This window comes from Atta colombica, unplaced genomic scaffold, assembly GCF_001594045.1.
Source record: "Atta colombica isolate Treedump-2 unplaced genomic scaffold, Acol1.0 scaffold1, whole genome shotgun sequence".
NCBI classification, from domain to species: domain Eukaryota; kingdom Metazoa; phylum Arthropoda; class Insecta; order Hymenoptera; family Formicidae; genus Atta; species Atta colombica.
The window spans coordinates 727,937-733,818 of NW_017259183.1; the positions used below are offsets into that span (position 1 = coordinate 727,937).

General features: G+C 31.0%; 1 protein-coding gene across 1 annotated transcript in view; it reads right to left on the bottom strand.

Moving 5' to 3' along the window:
* Positions 1–5,882, bottom strand: part of LOC108694487 (NSFL1 cofactor p47) — a 24,607-nt gene that overhangs the window by 3,764 nt on the left and 14,961 nt on the right. The gene's annotated exons all lie outside the window — the stretch shown is intronic.

Below are 5,882 nucleotides of genomic sequence, written 5' to 3' on the forward strand. Positions count from 1 at the left end.
TTGAGGTTATATTAATTATATACGTATTCTTTTTTCATAACAATTAGATAATAGAGTCAGGTAATAGAAAATATTCATCATATTCGAAAAGTCATTGTAGATATTTTGCCGTTGAAACTCAGGATGATTTGGACAGGATTTATCAGTATTGCGAAGGTATGAGTTATTAAAAAAAAAAAGTTAACTTTCCAACTCTGTAAACTTATTTTAGGCTGTCTTATTTTATTCGATTATCTCAAATATTTCTTAAACAGTGCATTTTAAGAAAAAATGTTTCAGACAAAAGTTTTGAGGAGTACATAAGATGGTATCCCATTGGTTTGACTTTGAATGACATTGTCAGAGCAAGGTCACTTTGAATTTTTTAAACGGAACTCCCCATTTTGTATTACATATTCCCGAGCTTAGCTCGAGAGCTTTCCAAAACATTATAATTAAATTCATTTTCATTAAGTACTTTTTATAAGGCTTGCAAGTTACAGCACTGCCGGCATTAGCATTACCCAAGGTGTCCGATCGACGGTTAAAATCTCTTGAAGGTTGTTCAAGACCTGGAAACATTTGTCAAGATCAAGATCATTGCAGATTTCCTCTTATTTTTATTTTTGCACTAAAAATTCATTTCTACATAAAAATGAAAATAAGAGGTACAACCTCCAATGACTTTAAACTTGACAAATGTTATTCAGAACATGATCATGAACAACACTTAAGAAGTTTTAATCGTCGATCGGACACCTAATGCTAATGCCTGCGATGCTGTAATTTGCAAGCCTTCCGTGATGTGGATCGCGTCGCTCAGCAATGTCACGGCGTTCGGACGTTCTCTCGGCCGTATTTTACGATTTGTTCCGTGTTTTGCTTGTATTCTGTGTCTAATAAATATCTTGTCTTCTACTTTCATGTTGCTTATTTCGGTAGTGCGTATTCGCGACTTGAGTGAATTCCGCGAAACGGTCGCACGGGCGCAACAATATTATAGGACAGAGCTTTCCAAATCACGTGATCGTGTCTCCACCAAGATTTTCAACGGTAAGTAGGCCCCTCTCAATTTTACCCCCTCCAACGCTTTCAATCTTCCCGCCACACGCGTTTAGAGCCGTCGCAAGCAAGTATGCAAGTATACAAATATAACTCTTAGAATTAATAGAGATCCCAAACGAAAATAAAATAAGTCATAAATAAATAAATGGCTTCTTTTGCTTTTGTCTCTTTTTCGGTATATCCGTATCTATCTTTCAATGAAATCGCGCCTAACTGCTATACGAAATGATACGCCGTGTCACTGCTCCAGTACATAGCCACGAATAGAGGAAAAGCATGGACCCATGAGGGGGAGGGACAAGCACGAGCGAGAGAAGAGGGAATTAAGAGCCCGCGGTGCCCGATTTGGAAAGCTCTGTTATAAGGATTGTGCTCCGTACAATCAAAGGAACAGAAAGAACATGCAGAGAACAGAGAATAAGAATTTCAACCTATTAAAAATCATCAGGGTTAGGAAGTAACTAATAAAAACATAATTTAAAACATTAAAAGTTGAAAAAAAAAGTTAAAAAGTTAATAACTTTTAACTTAACTTAGTTAATTTTAAATGCATTAAATTTTAACTTAATTAAGTTATTTTTAAAGATTAAACTTTTTAACTTTTATTTAAGTTAAAAAATTTTTTTATCTCTTTTAAATATTTTAGAAAAATAATAAGATATAATAAGACTAAGGACATATATTCGTAATCTGTTCATATTTTAAGATCATCTTAAGTAATTTCTTAAGATGCTAATACAGCCCTCTGATTGGTTATGCCTTATGCCATAAGTTTTAATCCGGATCTATAATTGGTGTTTTAAGCCTTAAGTTATAAAAAATTGACCAATTACAGTCAAATATTCTTCTTGCATTCGATTGTAATTAGTCAATGGCTTAAGATTTATTAAAAAATAATCACTGATTTTGTATCTTCTCTATGTATTGGCTGTTTTTTTAAAGTTATATAATTTATATAGTTATATCGTTATGTGTTATATATTTACATCACATAAAAAATAAAAAAATTAAAAATTTAATTTACTTAATAATCTATATTGTAGTTATTTAATCTCATTTTAAGAAAAATTAAGACATTTTGATTTAAAAAATAATTTTTTTCAAAATTAATTTTTTTTTAATTTAAGTTAATTCAACATTGATTTAACTTACGTTAAGTTAATTTTTTTATTTTTCCTTCAACTTTTAACTTAACTTTATTAATTTTGTAAAGCCATTAACTTTAACTTTATTCAATTAAAAAAATCATTAACTTATCCAATCCTGGAAATCATGTACTGTGGAATACACAGTTTCTGATAGGTTGAAATTTTTATTCTCTGTTCTCTATCCTTTTATTCTGCGCAGCTCCTAAGGATTTTGTACAGATTAGAATCGATAAGTATGTGATATATTTTAGTTAGATATCTGTTGCGAATCAACGTTACTACTGCAGTTCTGACATATTGCAGTTACATGTCGGTTATTATAGTATATATAATATGTTATGCAATAAGGTCACACTTCTATTATGTATTTACATTTTATGTAATGAACGCGACGATTGAAACTAGTTTGTGCAATAATAGACTACTAATATCTATTTGATATCGAATATATGTCTACAATGATAACCATTGTTGTCGTCTTGTAACACTTAGCTCTCTGAAACTAATCGGAAACATGTTCAGTGCGATTTGTGTTGTATGGGATGCCAGCAAATTGGTGGCAGAAGCCGAGCAGAGTCTGCTTGAATTAGATTCTCAATCTACTCTCAATCTGCCGTCAGATGCAAGACTTAAGTCTGCTCGGTTTCATGCCACCAATTTGCTGGCATAGTCTGTCAACAGGCTTTGTCGACAAATCTATAGCCAAATGCGGACACAGATGGTTATGATTTTGTAGACAAAATCTGATGTTTGCTGCCAATTTGCCTCAAATTGCTAACATTTTGCTATCAGAATATGTATGAATACATATATCTAGATATACAAATTTTTTTTTCCATTCTAGGGAAAATATATGTTATATGATTGACCTCATACTGCAAAGAACGTGTAGCAATATCGTTGCAATAACGCTGCAATATTGCTGTGATCATTCCTATTCTTCCATTATATCCAGATCCTTATTCTATTAGGTACACAAATCAATATATACAAGTCTTAACACTCAAAGCAAGCTTTCTAGCAGAAACACAAATCGACACAAGAGTCATTCTATTTTTATTTTTTAATTATTGAATAAGGATAGGATGCCTCTTGTGTCAATTTATATCTCTTGCTAGAAATATTTGAAAAATACTGCTGCAACATTGTTAAAGTAATAGTATTACAAAAAGAAGTCTTCGTAATATTGTCTCTGCAACATTGTATTGCAATATGCAATGTTGAAAGTTGTTGCAGCAATGTTGTTGCTACAAGTTTCTGTGCTGTATGAGTGCATTCTATTTCATTTTCTTTGCCATATTCAAAGAATTTATTTAATTCATATATTCCATACAATTATGAGAGTTGATTATAAAGTTTGAAAAATCTTGTCGTGCGGCAAATATTTTAACGAACATTATTTCTAATGGCTCCCGCACACTGGACGCAGAAACACTTGCCGCGCGGCAAAATGCGACGCGGTAATCAATAAACTTACAACTCCTAACATGTTCATTGATTATATACTACGTCGCATTTTGCTGTGTGGTAAAATGTGTGTGCGTCGTAATATGTATTATATATTACAATGTCCTAATATCTACAATGTTGCAGCGATATTATAGCGCAATCTGCGATATTGCAACGTTACTGCAAGTTTCTGTGCTATATGTAATATATATTAGTAAAAAGGATTGGGTAATGTTTTTTTTAAATTAAATTAAGTTAAAGAATTAACTTAGTAAAAGTTAAGTTAAGATTGAATTAACTTAAGTTAAAAAAAAGTTAATTAAAAAAAATTATTTTTGAAATTAGAATGTCCTAATTTTTTTTATAATTACTTTAAATAACACTTACAAATATAGATTATTAGATAAATTTAATTTTATTTCATATGTAAGTTACTATATATAATAAGAGTCACACTATAAGGCGTTTTTGTAAAATCTTGCAAGAGAGAAGGGTATATATTTGCATTATTTTTCTTTTTTTAACCTTTAATTTTTTTTAACTTTTAAAATGCTCATGCATGTTTATGACTACATCGACTAGATATTTGTTACAAAGATAAATGTAAAAATTTAGAAAATGGGATGTACTGTTCTACAACAATTCTTCATCTAAGATTCATTTCATATTTATGTTGCTGAAATTTAACATTTGATATCTAAAATTAGTATGATTCAAATATAAGCGGGAATTGATAAAAACCTAATCAATAAAAACCGAATCTATAAAAACTGGCTATATGGTGTAACTCTTATTATAGAGTCTGTCATAAAATCATTAAACTTTTTCGAAATTAATTTCTCTAATATTTAAGACTTTATAGAAAAAAAAAATTAGCATTAAGAGAAAAATTTTTAAATTAAAAAAAGTTATTAAGTTTAAAAGTAACTAAATTAAGTTAAAAATTAATTAAGTTAAAAGTTATTAACTTTTTAACTAGTTTTTTAACTGTTAACGTTTTAACTAATTACTATCCAACCCTATAAAAAATTAACTATAAAATAAAAAATTTTTTGGAGCTGTTTTGAGCACCTATTAATCCCTACAGCATGAAATATTGCAGCAATATTACAGCAATATTTAATAGTGCATTTTACAAAAATTACAGCAATATTACTGCAATATTGAAATATTTTATTGAAAAAAATTGAACAGTATTTTTGAAGGAGAATTAAAGTTACTATTATTTGATTGAAACAAAAAGACCTTTAACATTTTTTTAAGGAGAATTAGAGCTACTTGGGTTGGAATAGGATTATTTATAATAGGAATACAAAAAGATACGTTACATATCGCTTAGATTTTATTACATATAAATTAATAAAGACAATACCATTTAGATTTTAATTTTTAATTTGGTATAATAGTTTTTTTTAAGATATTGCTAACTTTTTAACCATTTACAGTTTTATATCGAAGTGGACTTAACGTTGCGTTTTGCGACAGCTTTCTTCATTATTCTCCAAACATTCGAAACGCTATTATATAATCAATAAATTATATATGTGTACAACTTTGCTTCCGCCGTTTTTTTTCCGAAATTCGAGGCTTTATTGTAAAAAACTGGTTATACATTTATGATTCAAAGTATTGTCCATCGCTGGCCACTACTTTCTCCCATCTTTCGGGTAGCGTACGAATCCCGCGTCGAAAAAACTGGTCATCTTTTGAGACTATCCACGAATCGATCCAATTTTTTACTTCTTCATAAGACCGGAAGTGCTGGTCAGCCAGGCCGTATGCCATTAATCGAAACAAGTGATAGTCAGAGAGAGAACAACGTCTGGAGAATACGGCGGGTGGGGTAGGACTTCCCATTTCAACGTTTCCAAGTATGTCTTGACTTTCGCAACATGGGGTCGAGCATTATCATGCTGCAAAATCACTTTATCGTGTCTCTCGTTGTATTGCGGCCGTTTGTCTTTCAATGCTCGGCTCAAATGCATCAATTGCGTTCGATACCGATCGCCTGTGATTGTTTCAGTCGGTTTTAACAGTTCATAATACACTACGCCGAGCTGATCCCACCAAATACAGAGCATGACCTTGGACGTCAAAATCACCGTTCTTGAAGCGTTGAAACTACTCACGACATACTTCTTTCACTAATAGCGGCCTCACCATAAGTATTTGAGAGCATTCGATGAGTCTCAGCCACAGATTTCTTCATATTGAAGCAAAAAATTAAAACCTCCCGCAAAT